Genomic DNA, 19,440 nt, shown 5'->3' with positions numbered 1-19,440 from the left:
ACTAGATATTTTTCAAGATACTAGTATTCAGCTTAAAGCGCAATTTAAAGGCTTAATTAGGTTAATTAGGCAGGTTAGGGTAATTAGGCAAGTCACTGTATCACTATGGTTTGTTCTGTAGACAGTCAAAAATGAAATATAGCTTAAGGGGGCTAATAATATTGACCATAAAATGGGTTTTAGAAAATTAAGAACTGCTTTTATTTTAGCTGAAATAAAACAAATAAAATTTTCTTCAGAAGAAAAAATATTATAGGAACTACTGTGAAAAATTCCTTGCTCTGTTAAACATCATTTGGGAAATAAATAATAAATAAAAATAATAATAATAATCAAAGAAGGGCTAATATTTGTGACTTCAACTATAGACAAATTACCAACCTATGTCACGCATGACGTCACACGGGTTACCGGTTGCATAAAGAGACCAGTTGCAATAGTAAACATGTCATGTTGTGCGAAATTCAAGTTCAAAAATAGAGAACTTAAGTTTTACCGTGCACCACACTGCTTTAATGCCAACCGCAGACGTCTTTGGCCTGAATCCTGAATGTTTACAAAGTTGTTAATTCGTTTATATGTTGACCTTTTTGAACTATTCCAGAAACGAGCTCAGATATTTAAAAGCATCCAAAAAGAGGGAAATCATTTATGTCAGACAGAAACAAGTACTGTTGAAACTCCACTAGATCCATCAGAGCTCTGATGTAATACAGATGCACTGAGCCTTTATTAACTTCCAACACAGTAAGAGCTGAGTGTCTAGAGGACATCCAGCACTCTATGAGATAAATAGTGGTGTGCAAAAATAGATTCACATTTGAATCGTGAATCCATCTTCTAGTGATTCACATTGTATGAATTTGTCATGGTTGCACTCCAATTCAAGAGAGATGACTTTGTCACCAGATCAAAGTACTGTATATGTGTGTTTTTTATAAACAGAAAAAAAAACATTAAATGAGAGTGGGAAACACTAAATCTTAAACTAAATTTAAATACACTATTAAAAGAATGCAGGGTTTCACACAATTAATTCATCTTCACCCAACACAATCAATTAACATTAAATAATTAAGTGGTTTGAACGTGAAACAAGTTGTCCCAAGAATTCATCTGCAGAATTGTGTTGTTTCAACTCATTTTAAAAAAAGTCATTTGAACAAGCAGCAAAAATCTTTTTTTTTTGAGTGTAGCACCATTTAATTATGACGTCTGCATTTAAAACGTCAGCATGATGTCAGCTTGACGTTGTACCCCAAAGTCGTGGGGACATTGTATTTTGTTTGGAAATGAAAATCGGGTTTCTGTCAGATCCCAACATCAGGCTGACGTCAATGTCCAACGTCCAATACAAAATCAACCCAATACGATGTTACAGCTTGACATTGTGTGGAAGTTACAACTATGACGTCAATCAGACGTTGGATTTTGATTGCCATACCTGACAAATAAATGTCAGCATTTGATGTCAATATGACGTTGGTTTAGGATGTTGACTCAACGTTGGATTTTGGTCAGTTTCCAACAAATCCTAAAATCAACCAAATATCAACGTCACTTGACATTCTCCTTGGCTAGACATAGAATTTTGGTCATCTTACATAACAACCTAAATTTAACTCAATATTACCATCTTACGACATTGTGTGCCTGCTGGGTTTGGCAAGATTTTGCACAAATATTTTTTAAGTCAATTAACATACGGTCCTAGTCTGGCATTGATGTTTTTTCCAAGTACTCGCTCATGCCTTTAGACACTCAAAAAATTAATTAGCTTTTTGTTTAAACAACTTATTTCAAATAAACGGAATCAACATAATTCTTGAGGTCTTTTTGGGGCAACATAATTGTTTTTATTAAATTCATTTTAAGTTAACTTAATCGACTTGTGTCGAGACGACATGAAGGAATTGTGTGGAACCATGCATTTTTTTCATAGTGGAGGTCCTTCAAAGCCTTACTGTCAATTGTAGTCAAGTTTAAAAAGTAACATGAAACGGCAAACTGAACACAAACCTAAACCCATATAACATTTTAAAAAATTTATTCAAAAATCGAGATCTTAAAATGACATCATGAATTGATCTGAACTGAATTATGATGTCCCACCCATATAGATAAAGTGAACTGACTGTTTAAAGCAAGCCAGGCTCATTCTGAAAATGTACCCCTATATACATTTTCGGAGAGCGCCAAATACTATCCAGGAGCTCTGTTTTATGTTTTTGTTCTGTTTTCGTGAATCCAAAACTTGTTCGCGAGTGCCATTCGTGCCAGCTGTTTTCTCGTAAATTAACCAGAGGCCACTGTCGACTGAACCCAACCCACAGTTTTAAAAAGCAATCCAGAAAATGAAAAGCCCTCACCTGATTTTTACCACGTTTTCAGATTTTACCACATTCTCACTCTGTTATTCACTCGTTTATTTTATTTTTTGGCTTCTGTTTTTGTCTTAGCTGCTTTCTAAAACTGTTCTTTGCCAGACTCAAACCCTTTTGATGTGGTCAACTCCTCTCTGCATCTCAAGTCCACCAACATACAAGGCGAGCTAACTGGACAAACTGGTAACAGTGGGAAAGCAGTCCACGCGAAGTTAAACGGTCAGCTGGTATTGTAAAAAGGAACGGTGTCAAACTGCTCTGTAGCGTTCATTTTAAAAATAAAATGCCGCCATATATATATATATATATATATATATATATATATATATATATATATATATATATATATATATATATATAGCGCAATATATAGTGTAATACGTTTTCAGAATGAGCCAATCTTGGTTTAAATAAATAGTCTGTTGAACTGCATCCCAATCATCACAAATACTGCAGAAGCCCTATTGGAACCCACATAGACCCAAAATTCTCACAGAAATCAGTCAAGTTTGGTGAAGGAAAAATCATGGTTTGGGGTAACATTCAGTACAAATGAATTTAGTACAAATGATATCCACACTAACTATACTGATTTTGTTAGCTCAGTAAAATAGTTTGCCCTGGTAATCTTTAATTAAAATCTGAAAATACACTTGCGGTTTGTTTTTAAGATAAATTCTCAGATTACGTCTTTCTGAGGTACTGGGCGGGGCTAACACACTTAACCAGGCCCCCTTCAGCTGTCAGTTTTAACAACAAACAGAAACGGTGAGGAGGAGGAGTCCGTTAGGGTATAATAACTCTCCTGAAATCCTTTTCCCGATCTATACTATATACGAAACGCCTACTTTACTATATCCAATCAGCTCACAGCAGAAAAAACAAGCCACGCCCACTGTTTTCCTATTTAATATTCAGTTTCTCTAAGAACTGCATCACAATACAAAACAACAGGACTGCAACACCATAGTTAAAACAGTTGGTTTCCTTTGGCCACTGATTTGTAGTCTTTGTCTCGTTCGCACAAATGCACTTTGTATATCCTGTTTCCTTCCTGTTTCCTGAAGCCTAAACAAAAGCTAACTTTTTCTTAACTTCTCCCATCCTCCCCCAGACTCACACACACTTACACACACAGAAAAACGCATTGTTGTTCTTTCCAGCTGGCTACTTTCACATAGGTTAAGTGATTCAGCCAGGATTATGCAATTAACAGCATATAAACACACAGAGCAAGTGTATTTGGTGGCTCTGTGGCCGGTCAGGCGGTGCCCCCTGCAGCCTGGCACAGAACTGTCCCAGAGACACAGAAAGATCCCTCAGCATTCAGGACACATCCTCAGCTTTCAGCGGCTGAGATTCACCTCAGGACAGGCCTCTTTATCAGCTCATTCACATCCTATCAGAAACACCACACACTGATGGTTTGAAACTCCTGTGAGTCAAATACGGGCAACCCAGCAGACGGGTTAAGTTTAAATTTGAATTGAAAGCAGTTTTGACTGAATGTGTGAACAGGTTTCCTTTGGCCAGGGATCTGAAGTCTTTGTCGCATTCACACAAATGCACTCTGTATATCTTGTTTCCTTCCTGCTTCTCGTTTAAAGGGACAGCTCACTCCAAAATGAAAACGTACTCCCATATTAGGTGGACGTAGCTACTTTGAACTTGCATCAACAAAATAAATACAATGTACTTACTGTGTTCATAATGTATTGCTGAATTCTTGTGGGGCTCTTGAGGTTAGGGACAGGTTTGGTGGTTTAAGATTGAGTTAAGTTGTAAGGGATGGTCAGTAGTATAATTACACAGATGTAATTAAGTAGGAATTTAATCAATGTAAAAACATGTATTTACCCAATAAGTGCATTGTAGCAAATTTTTAATTTCAGTCTAAGCACAATTAACAGAAGATTATCAAAAGAATTTATTTTATTAACATATTGTATAGCTGATATTAAAAATTGGATGACTAACAATTCTCATAACTAAATTCAGATAAAACTGAGGTCTATTGGAGCCAAAAACCTCACACGGTAAAACCTAGAACACTTTCTAACCCTTGATGGATTCTTAGTTCAGTCCTCACCTTCAGTCAAAAATTTGGGGGTGATTTTTGATAGCAATTTGTCATTTGAAGGACAGATTTTAAGCATCTGTAAAACTGCAATTCTGGAAAACAAAACTATAGGTATTGTAAACTAAGCATTTAAGGCATTTTTAATAAACATTTGGTAAGCATTTTCTGATAAATACAGTTTCATTATTGATATCCGCACCTTTTGGCGTTTGCTTTTCACTATGCACGTGAGCTGGCAAAAGTCCTGCATATTCAAAGTGTTCATACAGACATTTTAGTACTGTAAAACTAATCAAACATTGTGCATATCTCCTTACAGTACTTTTGCATAATTCTATTTTAAAATTAAGTAAATTAAATGAACTTTTAAGTGATTACAAAGATATTGTGTGAAAATTTGAGAATTTTTTTTAATATTGTGCATGGGAGAATGTATTGCTGTAACATTTATGTGAAAAGTGTGGTGAAATGTAATATAATTACAAGTAATATAATTATAAAAATAAATTATAAAAATATAATTTTAGCAAAAATATATTTTTTTATTTGTCACTTTGTCACATTTATGTTACTTTTTTAAAAAAAAAACATTGTTTAATAATTGATAATAGATTTTTAATATTTACTGAAAATAAATGAACACATTTTGGATATACAGTAGCTAAATGCCTTTAAATAGTTCTTGAAGGAACACATTTGGGACAGTTAAGGTACAAAGTGTCTTCTCAATGTAGTGCTACCTTCATGGATCAGATTTGTACCTTTGATGAAGCTACAATATTGCATCTGCAGGTTTAAAAAAAAACAATGGTACATTTTGGTTTCCCATGGGACAAATCATGTCCTTAAAGGTATAAACTGCAGTGGTACAAATTTGTTTCTTTGTCTTAAGGTACAATTCTGTCCCATAAAAAGGTACTGCCTCAGTGACAAGGGTTTGTGCCTTCTTTGGTACAACATTGTACCGCTTTTTCTGAGAGCGTAGGAACAAAAAATACTATGGAAGTCAATGGCTGCCTTTTTCCCAAAACATTCTTTAGTATATATTCCTTTGTTATTCTGTTGTTTTGTCCCCACAACATTCTTCCGAGTATCTTCTTTTGTGCTCAATAGAAGAAAGAAAATCATAAAAGTTTAGAAACTCCTGAGTATGAGAAAACTGAGAGGAAAATGTTCACATTTGAATGAACAATCCCTTTATAATAATTTACATTAAATATGAACAAATCAGACAGATTAGTAAAAATTACATTTAATGCGTATATTCAGAAATATTGTTCAAACCAGATTGTACGCAAAAGGCAACGATTAGCACCAGCAAGAATCAATACGCTGCTGAAAAAGACCTCTGACATCATTAACCTCAAAAACCAATGTGACATTGATGTGGCGTTCAATCCTGCTGGTATTAATATCAGAGGTTATACACACACAAACAGCACCCGATTCTTAGATACTAAGCCAACAGGACTCACCCTAATAAAAGTGTGTGTAAAAGTATAATCCAACAAAGGATCCCACAGAAAAGTGATAAACGCTCACTTCCTAAACTTCCCAGCATTATCCAGGAAAACTCTTCTCAGTTGCAGCCAGACGCTGAATCAGACACATGTATGGATGATGTGCTGCTCTCTCTTTGGGTCTTTCTGGCCGAGCATCTGACTGGACTTCAGTGGCCGTTGCCAGGCAATAGCAGCAGCCAATCACAGAACTGCGTTCGGCCAATTCACCCTGAACTGCAGCATTACACATGAGTGTGAGAGCAGGGCTGCTAAAAGGCTCTCAAAAGCTCGTGGCTTCATCAATTATTAAGGGTATCAAATTGTATTTACACCGAACAGACTGCTATGAGTGTGTGTGTGCGTGTGTGCTCTGCAGCTCTTGTGAAATCACCGTTATCATTTTAGAGAGGAGAGGAGTCTGTATTTGAGGATCAGCGATGCATTTCCCAAACAACAACGTAACTCACGGCGTCATAGTACGATGCATCGTTTGGAAAAAGAACAATGTAGTGATGAGTGTTTGCCAAAACCCGTAGTTTCTCTGTCACAGATCTATCGTTTGAACCACGCTAGTTATAACATAAAACACCTATAATATTGCTCTAAACGGGGTGGAGTAACAACTTCTTTAGAGTCGAACCCCATAATTTCTTTGTGCAAATTATATTGTTTTACACACAGATGCATTTAAAAAATATTAAAACATGCACTCATTTTCTGTATTAACTGAAATATCTGTAAATGGCACACATATGACCGGTTTCCTTTACAAATAATATTGAGAACATTACATACTCCATTCTAAAACACAAAATCACTTACAAACGCTAACACCTATTCTAATATCATATATAAATCATATAAACAATTAAATAAATGAGGCTATTTATTAAGAAATTAAATTTAATATTTATTGGGAAATGAAAAAAAGTTATACTTTAAAAATAATATTAATAATAGTAATAATGAAGAAGATGATGATGATGATGATGATGATGATTATTATTATTATTATTATTATTATTATTATTATTATTATTATTATTATTATTATTATTATTATTATGTAGGATATTGTTTATTTAATTTTTTAAGTCTACTTTTACAATTTGACACATGTAAACCACTGCAGAATTGTGCTAACCAACAAGTCCGTGTCATTTACCGTACAGATCCTTAATAAATAACATACTATAAATTAAAAGCATTAACGTATACTGTGTGTTTTGTTTTCACAAGCTTTGGAGACGTAACATAAATTCCACTTTTAAATAATTGGTCCCCTATAGCTTTCGTCATGAGCCATGGCTGTGTTCAAAATGACATTAATGTTTTTAAAGTGCACTGCGAAGGGAGCGCAAGTGTAAACATGGAGATCGCTAAAACTGAACTGTAAAAATACTTTGAAAGCAGATTACACCTAAGAGAGATGACTTTTGTGCTTTTAAGAAAAAAATCATTCCAAGTTTAAATGTGAGAATGTTCTAAATGAATAGGGCATAGGGGGATAACTGGGAATAGAACACAGCCAGGAACTATGTTTCTAACTACAGCTCCAGAGGTGTAGTTGCAATCGTACAAGTTTGCGACACAGTTTGCGAATGTTTGTTGGAACGATGGATTTGGAAAACGCCAAAAACTATGTTTGTATGTAAGACACAACTTGCAACCTTAGTTGGCTAATGATGGTTTTCGGAAACACACCCCAGTTCAGTTGTTTTCCAGTCAGGTTGGTGTACACTAATATAGTTTGTGTCTTTAAGAGGACTCTGTTTTGTTCAAGTCCACTCTATTAGTGAGTCAATTTCAGTATTCTTAATATATTATTAGTATTTAAAGGTAGTGTTAAATTAAAATAAAAATAAAATGTAGGTGTTAGTTTCAGTCTGTTAGTTTTAGGGCTCTAAAATTCACGTTTAGAAAATATAAAACTGATATAAACATTTAAAGCTAGCAGTTTGTCACTCGTGCCTAAATGGATCAACAATTTTTTGTTCACGTCACCTCATACTTTTGTTTCTCATCAAATCTTCTGACCAATCAAATGCTTTCTAGTATGCCCTGTCCCTTTCAAGGTGCTTTTCATTTGTTTTTCATTTGCTGCACTTGAGCTCAACCACTCAGAGCAGAGCTGTGATAAAAACGAAACGCTATTGGCTGTTTTTTTTCAACATAGGCTCATTCTGAAAACGAAGCCCTACAGTATATTCATTTCTGGAGATTGCGAATTATGTAGCCAGAAGTATGGTTCGGTGCGGTATGATGCCATTCCTTTTATCACTTACCAGCTGACCTCCATATGTACAGCTTTTCTGTTGTTACCAGTTTGTCCAGTTAGCTGGCCGTGTACGTCGGCAGACTTGAGACCAGTGCTTAATTTGCAAATTACGAGGTCCCGGAACACATCGGGGTATTGGATCTGACATGTTACCAGAAGAGGGCGAGGTGTCGCGGACGAAAGTGAAGAGCACGGGGTGGGGGGTTGCCTATCATGGACGAAAGTGAAGAGGTTTGGGCAGTCTCGGAGGAAAGTGAAGAGGTTTGGGGAGTCTCGGAGGAAAGTGAAGAGCAGGGCAGGGATGTGTGTGATGAGGGGGATCGGTACAACGAGTGGATCAAATTTTAGAGGTGCCAGATCCAGATCCAGCTTGTTCTGGCACAAATTAAGCCCTGCTTGAGACGCAGAAAGGAGTTGACCATGACGACAAGGTTCGAGTCTAATGAAGAACGGTTCCAAAAAGCAGGTAAGACAAAAACAGAAACCAAAAATAAAATAAACAAGTAAATAACAGGGTGAGAATGTGGTAAAATCTGAAAATGTGGTAAAAATCAGGCGAGGGCTTTTCTCTTTCTGGATTGCTTTTTAAAACTATTGGTTGGGTTTAAGGAAGTGGGTGGGCGCTGGTCAACCGGTGCTTTTGAAAACACTATTGGTTGGGTTTAGGGAAGGAGGAGGGTGGGTCAGTCGATCGGTCAGTCAGTCAACAGCGGTCTCTGGTGGATTTACACTAGAACAGCAGGCACGAATGACACTTGCGAGAGAAATTTGAGATCTCAAAAAGCGCACACAAAAGGGCAAACACTCACACAAACACACACGCTACTCGTACGCAAACAAAAACAGTCTGTCATGAGCTCTCGTCTGAATGAGGAGAGGTTTACAAAGACAGAGAGGAGGAAAATAGTAGAGCGAGAAAGCGAGATCTTCGCCAACATTGTTCCATTGATGCAGCAGAGACTGATACATAATTCATGCTGTACACTTGTGTGTGTGTGTGCGTGTGTGTGTGTGTGTGTGTGTGTGTGCGTGTGTGTGTGTGTGCGTGTGTGTGTGTGTGTGTGTGCGTGTGTGCGTGTGTGTGTGTGTGTGTGTGTTTGTTTCTTTGAGAGATATACTACAAAAATAATGCAAATATGGTCACTGGTGAGCTGTGAGACACGGGTGACACTATTTACAAAGCCAGTGTTAATAACAGAAGCCTGACAGCCTCTGTGTGTCACAAACACTGAGTCACACACACTTCATGTTTAATGCTTAAGGAGTGCAAAATGCAAATATTCTAACAGTATACTATAAAGTACTGTAGTATTGTAACAATCTTAAGTTATTAATTAATAAACATGGATTTTCATGAAGGATTCATTATCAGTGTTGGAACTGTGTTTTGTATTATTTTTATTTTTTTGGTATTTTGTGATTTAAATTTTTTTTGTGTATGTGTTTTTAATTATGAACTATACTTGCATACATTTTTAGATGCAATGTACTTAAAGGGACAGTTCACCAAAAAATGAAAATCTCCTCGCTGGATCTATACTTTTATGAGTTTCTTTCTTCCGTTGAACACAAAACTAAATATTCTGAAGAATATTGGAAAAAAAGCCACTGACATGCATAGTAGGAACAACAACAACAACAACAAAAACTTTTTAAAACACAATTAAGATAAATATATATATATATATATATATATATATATATATATATATATATATATATATATATATATATATATATATATATATTTTTTTTTTTTTTATTTTTTTTTTTTAAATCTGAGAGATTTCTTCCCCTCCATCTATGCACTCCAAAATATCCTAATTATTACAGTAATCAATTGATTTTATGTTATTTATTTATTTATTTTAATTAATTTATTTTAATTTTATTTAATATTTTTTTAATTATTATTATTTTATTTTTAAAAATTTTATTACATTTTTTTATTTAAATTTTTTCATTTATTTTATTTTCATTTATTTTATTTTAAGATATTTTCACTTCTTTTGCTTCTTCTTTTTTTTTTAATCTGAGAGTTTTTTGCCCCTCCATTTAGAGGTTATGCAATAAAATAAAATAAAATAAAATAAAATAAAATAAAATAAAATAAAATAAAATAAAATAAAATAAAATAAAATAAAATAAAATAAAAGCAACTGATTACTGTAATAACACACTATAAACTATAAGCAATCAACACTTTAAAAAATCTGTCACAAAATGAATAATGTCCTGGCAGAAAGTTAACACCAGTACATCCTTTTGTTTACTTGTATTGAATATTTATTGAGTGACTGTAAATGTAAAGAAAGACAAAAAGAAAAAGAAAAGGAATGACAATAGTGTGGACTGCAGTACTGCAATACTGTGAAAACGTGCCGGTAATTTTCTGCCAGGACATTTTTATGTTTTTTTTTCATTCTCACTGAATGCAACGCATACACAGCATGCACATCGCCTCAAATGATTAGTACCTAATAAACTTATAAAGAGGGAATGAAATAGTAATATACATATAGTATATAGATATAGTGATTAATTCTTTCAGCTTACTCCCTTATTTATCACGGGTTGCCACAGCGGAATGAACCACCAACTCTTCCGGCATTTCATCACCTTAGAATTATAAGGTTCTATCTGACATTTTTGTCAAAATTTAGTTATTGACATATTCTTATTAAATGGCAACTTATTTACATTATGTGAGGTTTTTTATAAGTTGTTTTACATTTTAAGACTTTATTTAAAAAACAAAATGGTTTTATCTAGAAAGTTGAACTTGGCTCTATGAGGTTCTTTCTGTGAGCCAATCAGCATTTTTATTGCAAGCACGAAGACCAATCAGGATTAGCTTTCTTTGTCCTTTCACCGGACTGCTCCATTGACAACAGGAAACACCAGAAAGACAAAATCACATTAAATCAGAGTCGGCTAAATAATGCCACACCACACAAAACTGAGAAGTGTGTAAATGTGATGATTTAGAAGCATTTCTTGACATTGAGATTCATTTATTTATTCATTTTCTTTTCGGCTTCATCCCTTTATTAATCAGGGGTCTCCACAGCGGAATGAACCGCCAACTTATCCAGCATATGTTTTACGCAGCTTCGAGCTGCAACCCATCACTGGGAAACACCCATATACACTCAATCGCACACATATACACTATGGCCAATTTTAGGTTACCCAATTCACTTGTACCGCATGTCTTTGGACTTGTGGGGGAAACCAGAGCACCTGGAGGAAACCCACGCAAACACAGGGAGAACATGCAAACTCCACACAGAAATGCCAAATGATCCAGCTGAGGCTCGAACCAGCAACCTTCTTGCTGTAAGGCAATCGTGCTACCCACTGCGCCACCACATAGCTGACATTGAGATGAAATGTTACATTTTACTTTGTTGAAAAAGAAATGAATAATAAAAAATTTATATATTAAATGTGCAATATATTTATTTGTTTACATATAGTCAGTGAAACCCTTTTCAGTGTTTATTAAACTCATTTGGTCATCGTCTGTTTCTTTTAAAGTCTTTAAATTTAATATTAAGGCTTGAAGGGCAAATACTTAATTTAATTCATGGGGCATATAATTCAATAAATATAATTCAATAATTCATGTAAAGCATAAAATGTAATAAATATTAACACATTAATTAGATACAATTAAAAGCTGCACTGGAAAAAACTACTTAAAAATATACTAGAAAAAATATTCATCCTAAAACATGAAATAAATGTTATAGAAAGCTAAAAATTTTACTTTCTCAAGCATCAACATATTGTTACAGCACCAACTTATATATTTTTTATTGCATTTCTTGATAAGTAATGCTTCAATGAATGATCTGCCAGACAGAACCTTATAATTCCAAGTGGACAAGTGACTTTTCAGAATGAGAAGGTTCTATCTGCATTTACTGTTTTTTTACTCCAATTTGTTAATGTAAGAGAATTTTGATAATTTACATTTAGAGAACCCTTAGTGTCTCTGTCATGTTAATGTATAAAAGAGAACTGTTACTCACATATTGTATGCTATATGAAATGCAAAAACTTTGACGCTCACTATCTCAAAATCATTCAGAACACAGATAGACCCTTACAATTCTAAGGTGATGATATTTTTTACAAAGTGGATGCCCTTCCAGCGACAACCCAGTACTGGAAAACACTCATATGCTCTCACATTCACACACACTCATACATTACGGACAATTTAGATTAGATTAGATTCAATTTATTGTCATCACACTTGTACAAGTACAAGGCAACAAAATGCAGGTAAATGAAACCCCCCGACCGTGCACAGACATCACAACTCCAGGGAAGACAGGTCACAGGAGGTGGAACAGGAAATAAAATACATCAGGAGAGAGAGGCAAAAAAAAAAAACTCCCTCTCACCTTGCTCTTAAGTTAGAGCAATGTGAGATCAGGGAGAAAGAAAAAGGCCCAGCAATCTAGCACAAAAACACACCGACAAGACATAACATTGCCACAGGGGATGGGAACAGGGGTTGTGGATATAGTCCGGTAAGGGCGGGCAGCCATTAGGTCCTGCAGCCATGGGGGCGCTGGTCACAGACCCGCCCACCCCCTCCAGTGGGTGAAAGCATACGAAGGCGTTGGATTGGGGCCAGGAAGTGTTGTGCTGTGTATCTGTGTGTGTGTGTGTGTGCGTAAGCCTGTATAGTCCAACAGGTGTCCTTGACGGGGAGCAGGAATTTCAGAGCGTCTCCTTATCTTGCTATCCGGGAGAAGTTGTTTTCCTCCAGCCGAGGCCGTCTGGCAGGAGAAAAGAAAACACAGGGAAGCCGAAAGAGTAGAAAGATACTTCAACTTTAGGTCAATACCTGCCAATTTCACAGATATTTAATGTCCATCACTTGTCTCCAGATCTGGCCAAATTTTGTTGCAAAGCTGCTAACTTCACCCCGATGTTTTCCAGTTTGCTATCTAATATTGCAGTCTGATTATTAGCAAGCCTGCCCATCAGCGCTTCAATCAAGCCGGCCAGCCTGGTGGGGTTTTGAGCAGCACTGGCCGCTTTCATCATTTGTCGATACGCCAGGGCCCCGCATAAGCCCATGAGCAGAAACCCTGTTATCAAAGTTCCGAATAGGTAAATGTCTTCAATATCCTCCAGAGACAGAGCAGCCAGGCACAGGACGCGCCACTTCTCCCACCCGTCCATCACGTATCCAGCTGCAAACGTCCCCACAGGACAGGTGGGCTCTCCCGAGCCCAAACTTCTCGTCGAGAAGATGGTGTCAATTGCATTCAGAGACCAGTTGATTAAATCCATAATTCCTTATTCGTTTGGATAGCAGGGCACGGAGAGTTCATCCAATTCACCTATAGTGCATGTCTTTGGACTGTGAGGGAAACTGAAGCACCCGGAGGAAACCCACACAAACACTGGGAGAAATGGGAGAAATGCCAACTGGGGATTTGAACCAGCAATCTTCTTGCTGTTAGGTGACAGTGCTAATCCCCAAGCCACCGTGCCGCCGCAGATATAGTCATACAATAGTAATTTATTACAGTATAAATGTAATCTTTGGTCAGTTTAACCTTGTTCTTTGGTCTAACCTGATGATGATTCATTTATTTACTGTATTTTCTTTTGGAAAGCTAAAAGCAATAAATATGAAATAACATATTTATCACTGACGCAGCATCAAAAATGACTTTATAGTACGTATGCTAAAGCATGGTGCTGTATTGATCAGTGCAAATGGTTTACCGGAGCTATAAGCATTTGTTGACAAGCAAACCCCAGGGAAATATCTCTGCGCCCTATATAGTGAATAATTACTAATAAATCCTGATGTGTCAATACGACTGACATATATTTACCTTCTCTCATAATATTTCAGCAATCAATCCATGTGTTTTCTATCATCTGCTATAGTGCCATATTCATTCAGACAGTTCACTCATGCACTGAAAGGGACAGTTCACCCAAAAAAAGAAAACTCTGTCAAAATGTACTAATCCTTTACTTGTTCAAAACTTATTTGAGTTTCTTTCTTTTGGTAAACATAAAATAAAACGTTGTGAAGAATGTTGGTTGATGATATCCACTTCTATAGTAATTCCTTTCCAATGGAAGTCAATGGGAGTCAGCAAGCTGCATTCTTCAAAATCCCTTCTTTTGTGTTCAGCAGAGGAAAGAAACTCTTTAAAGGTTAAAACCACCTGAGGGAGAGTAAATGATGAGGTAATTTTTCTTATCTTATTTTCCTATTGAATCCTATTATTTCCCTGCTGGTTATATATACTCTCTATATAACTGTGAAAACATTTTGTTTTCTCACACCAAACTAGTCTGCTAGATAAGTTGGCGGTTCATTAAGCTGTGGCAACCCTGATGAATAAAGGGACTAAGCTGAAAGAAAGTGAAATGTATGGAGATGTCGGTCTCATGGAAAAGAAAACTTGATGAAGAGATTCGACAGTTCAAAGCTGATGGGCAGATAAGTGTGCGTTTATTTTGCCACAAGCCAGCACAACGCCGTCCTGCTTGATTTGCAATGAGACAATTGGAGTTGTAAAGAGTGGAAATGTGGAACGCCACTATGAAATGAAACACGGACATTTTAAAAGGCAGTATCCACAAAATACAGATAAGGACCGCAAAACTACAACATCTAAAGTTTTCTTTACACAACTTTTGTATTTTTCACTTTTTTTGGAGAGAGTTCTGGATGCAGACCTGGTGCAGTTGGCCTGAATGCATTGCTCTTTAATACTCATACCCAACCCCACCTCTAACCCTACCCCTCACAGTGACGTCACTATAGCTCCATTGAGTGCATTGTGTCTGATATTGCATCTCTGAGATATGCAATCTCAGCTTGCATCATCATGGCTGCATCCAGATACTATTGGCCTACCTTTTGTTGCGTTTTGTACAAAAATGCACTTATATTATTGGTTTTGCCACATTTACATTGTATTTAATGTGTTTTGAATGCAAATGCCATTTCATAAATAGTGTTGACTTGTGATGCATGCTATGAATGTTTATTAAAAATGAGTTATGTAATATCAATTGATCTAGACCTTTGACCTTACTAAAAATTCAGATTTTAACCTTTTAACGTAGACATTGAGAACCCCTGGTTTAGATGATTTAAATCTAAAACAGCTTTTAAAAAGAATCAAAATGGGCACACACACTTATGAACATTTGAGAATCGCTAAACCTCACATTACAGTTCTTGTAAAACTGCTCTAATATTTAAGTTAGGAGCTTTTAAATGCATATTTACATTGAATTAACTATGTTTAGTAAATGACTAGTCAGTATTAATTGAATATTAAATATATTTAGAGGATATATGGTACGCTGAAGCATATGCCGAGACTATGTATTTACAGTACATTATTTCCATTATAATGTTTATTGTCCTATAACTTAGAGTGACATTTTTGCAAAATCCCTAAATATTGTGAGATATATGAGCTATCGTTTATAAAAAGAATATGTATTATGAGATATAGTGTATGTAATATATTATATATAGTAAAAACAGTTGAAATCAGAATTATTAGCCCCCTTTTGAATTATTTTTTCTTTTTTAATTATTTCCCAAAATATGTTTCCCAAAATTTCCCAATCATTCCCCATGTTTCCCAATATGTTTCCCAATATTTCCCATGTTTCCCAATATGTTTCCCAATATTTCCCATGTTTCCCAATGTTTCCCAATATTTCCCATGTTTCCCAATATGTTTCCCAATATTTCCCATGTTTCCCAATATGTTTCCCAATATTCCTATGTTTCCCAATATGTTTCCCAATATTTCCCATGTTTCCCAATATGTTTCCCAATATTCCTATGTTTCCCAATATGTTTCCCAATATTTCCCATGTTTCCCAAAATTTCCCATGTTTCCCAATATGTTTCTCAATATTTCCCATGTTTCCCAATATGTTTCCCAATATTTCCCATGTTTCCCAATATGTTTCCCAATATTTCCCATGTTTCCCAATAATTTAAAAATATATATATTTCCCAAACAAAGCATGAAAATTTTCACAGTGTGTCTGATAATATTTTTTCTTCTGGAGAAAGTCTTATTTGCTTTATTTTGGCTAGAATAAAAGCAGTTATTAATTTATTAAAAACCATTTTAAGGTCAAAATTATTAGCCCTTTTAAGCTATATTTTTTCGATAGTCTACAGAACAAACCATTATCATACAATAACTTGCCTAATTACCCTAACCTGCCTAGTTAACCTAATTAACCTAGTTAAGCCTTTAAATGTCACTTTAAGCTGAATACTAGTGTCTTGAAAAATATCTAGTCAAATATTATTTACTGTCATCATAGCAAAGATAAAATAAATCAGTTATTAGAAATGTTTAGAAACTATTATGTTTAGAAATGTGTTGAAAAAAAATCTCTCCGTTAAACAGAAATTAGGGAAAAAAATAAACAGGGGGGCTAATAATTCTGACTTCAACTGTACTTTCTATGGAGAATGTCTTAGTTCATTTAGTTTGGCTGGAATAAAACAAAAATATATAGATATAAAAAAGTAAAAACTGCTAAGCTCGATATTACTATAGCCCGGTTAATAAATAAATAAATATATATATTTATATATTAATAATCTACATAACAAACCACTGTTGTCCAAAGACTTGCCAAATGAACCAAATTTGCTAGGTTAACCTAATTAACCTAGTTAAGCTTTTAAATTAGGATTTAAGGTAAATAGTATCTTGCAAAATAAGTAAAATATTTTGTATTGTCATCATGGCAAAGACAAAGATAAAAGAAACAACAATGTATGACTTCAGCATTAATAAGAAGTGAAAAAGGGATCGTTTACAAGTGTGAAATGAACATCATTCTCATATACTGAGAATTAACAACTGTGCCAAATCCATTCAAGGTGAAAAATACAGCTATCTTTTCTTTTTTTTAATATCCCAGTGCATTCCCCAAGTTCTTTGCTAAGTTAATGTGACAAATTTCGAAGACCAACACACAACTCCTGAATCGATTATCGCTGAGACCAGTGGCTTACATTTCCCGCATACACACAAGTACATTCACACACTCTGTGAAAGCCTGTTAAAGCCTGGGATTTGGCATTGAGCTGTGCTGAAGAAGAAGCAGTCGAGCGCCTCCTAGTGTTACTGACACTCAGGGATCAGTGCTGGAAGAGTGCCTGTTACTGATATAATGAGTTTGATCATGCTAATATAAAACTGCATACAGAACAATACTGTATGTATTAAATCAGTGCTAAAAACTGCTTAATATTTTTAAGAAACTTTGATTTATCTTTTCTAAATCTTTGAAAATAAATAAATAAGTTACTTAATATAATGACTGCAATTATAGTAAGAGTAAATACTCGAAACATATTCAAAATTAAACATGCCATTATGAGTTCATTATAAGTTATGAGTGCACTGCAAAAATAATAAAAAAAATTGTTAGAATATTTATTTTTACCTATAAAACTTTTATGGATAATATATATATATTGTTAATAATATTTATTTTTACTTTCTACTTTTTTTACTTTTACTTTCTATGGAGAAAGTCTTATTTTATTTATTTTGGCTGGAATAAAAAAAATCGTACACATATAAAAAAGTAAAAACGGCTACGGTCAGTATTACTATATTGCTATAGCTGATTTATTTGTTTATATTTTTTCAATTGGCAACAGAACAAAACATTGTTGTCCAAAGACAACTTGGTTTTACTTGTTTAGTTTTCTAGTACAAATATATAAAAAATATATTATGTCAATATACATTTACATTAAAGGCAAAATCATATAACATGTCTTGTTTTCAAGAATTAAACAATGTTTAATACATTTTTTATATAATACTATATTATATAATAACAATATATTAAAAATACCTTATTTCCCTTTAAATAAAGCTTATTTTTATGACATGACTCGCAATTAGTTTTCTTATTTTTAAAATATATTTTTTTCAAGTTAACACCATATTTACACAGTCAAAGAAATTACCTAACGTTTTGCTAACTTTCCCACTATATTAAAAAAGTAGTTTTAAAAATATTTTTAAATATTTTTAAAACTTGTGAACATTCTGAATGTACAACATTAAAAAAAAAACAACAAAGCCTAAATAAATAGTTTCAGTGAAAACAAAAAATTCCACAAACAATTTGTGATAACATTCTGACAATTCAATTCATTCAATTCAATTTAATTCAATTCAAGTAAATTTGTATTGCGCTTTTCACAATAATTATTGTTTCAAAGCAGCTTTACAAAAGGTGCACATTATTGCATTACAATCTAATTCAGAGAAGTTAAGGTTATTAGAAACTATAAATGCATTAGTTGCTAATAACTGTATTCAACCCAGGCTCATTCAGAAAATGCACTGCTATATACATGTCTGGAGAGTGCCAAAAACATCCCAAGAGCTTTTTTTTTTGCAGTTTTTGTTTTCGCGAATCCTCTAGAGGCCGTTGTGTACACTTTTCTGAGATCTCAAATTTCTTTCGCGAGTGTCATTCGCGCCTGCTGTTCTTGCGTAAATCCACCAGAGGCCGCTGTCAACTGACTGACTGACGGACTGACTGACCAATTGACTGACCCACCCTCCTCCTTCTCTAAACCCAACCAATAGTGTTTTCAAAAGCACTGATTGTCCCGCCCACCCACTTCCCTAACCCATCCCTCGGTTTTCAAAAGCAATCCAGAAAAAGAAAAGCCCTCGCCTAATTTTTACCACAGTTTCATATTTTACCACATTCTCACCCTGTTATTTACTTGTTTATTAAAATTTTTGGCTTCTGATTTTGTCTTACCTGCTTTCTGGAACCAGACTCAAACCCCATCATTGTGGTCAACTCCTGTCTGCATCTCAAGTCCACCAACGTACGCGGCGAGCTACTGATCAAAACGGTAACAGCGGAAAAGCCGTCCATAGGAAGGTAAGCGAATTACATCATAACGTACCGTAGCGTTCGTTTTACAGACTAAACGCAGCCATACGTAATTCTAGCTACTTAATTTGTGCTCTCTAGAAATGTATATAGCGCTACGTTTTCAGAATGAGCCTATGTTGACTGTATTAGTTACAAATAACTTTAATTAGCCAATTACTAATAACTTTATTAGTTATAGTTATTATTTATAAACCTAGTTAACCTGCAGTTACAGTA

The 19,440-nt window shown here is 34.8% G+C and overlaps 1 protein-coding gene across 2 annotated transcripts in view; it reads right to left on the bottom strand.

Moving 5' to 3' along the window:
• rapgef4b (Rap guanine nucleotide exchange factor 4b) overlaps positions 1-19,440 on the bottom strand; it is a 77,152-nt gene that overhangs the window by 27,749 nt on the left and 29,963 nt on the right. The window contains exon 1 of one of the 2 annotated variants that reach the window (XM_056459426.1): positions 5,940-6,039. The exons of the other annotated variant lie outside the window; for it this stretch is intronic. The gene's annotated coding sequence lies outside the window, so the exon portion shown is untranslated. Of the gene's footprint in view, positions 1-5,939; positions 6,040-19,440 lie in introns of those variants that run through there. 2 annotated transcript variants of the gene reach the window in all.

The sequence above is a fragment of the Danio aesculapii genome, chromosome 6, assembly GCF_903798145.1.
Source record: "Danio aesculapii chromosome 6, fDanAes4.1, whole genome shotgun sequence".
NCBI lineage: Eukaryota > Metazoa > Chordata > Actinopteri > Cypriniformes > Danionidae > Danio > Danio aesculapii.
Note: the sequence above shows the minus strand (reverse complement) of the source record. Positions and strands in the feature narration are given on the sequence as shown.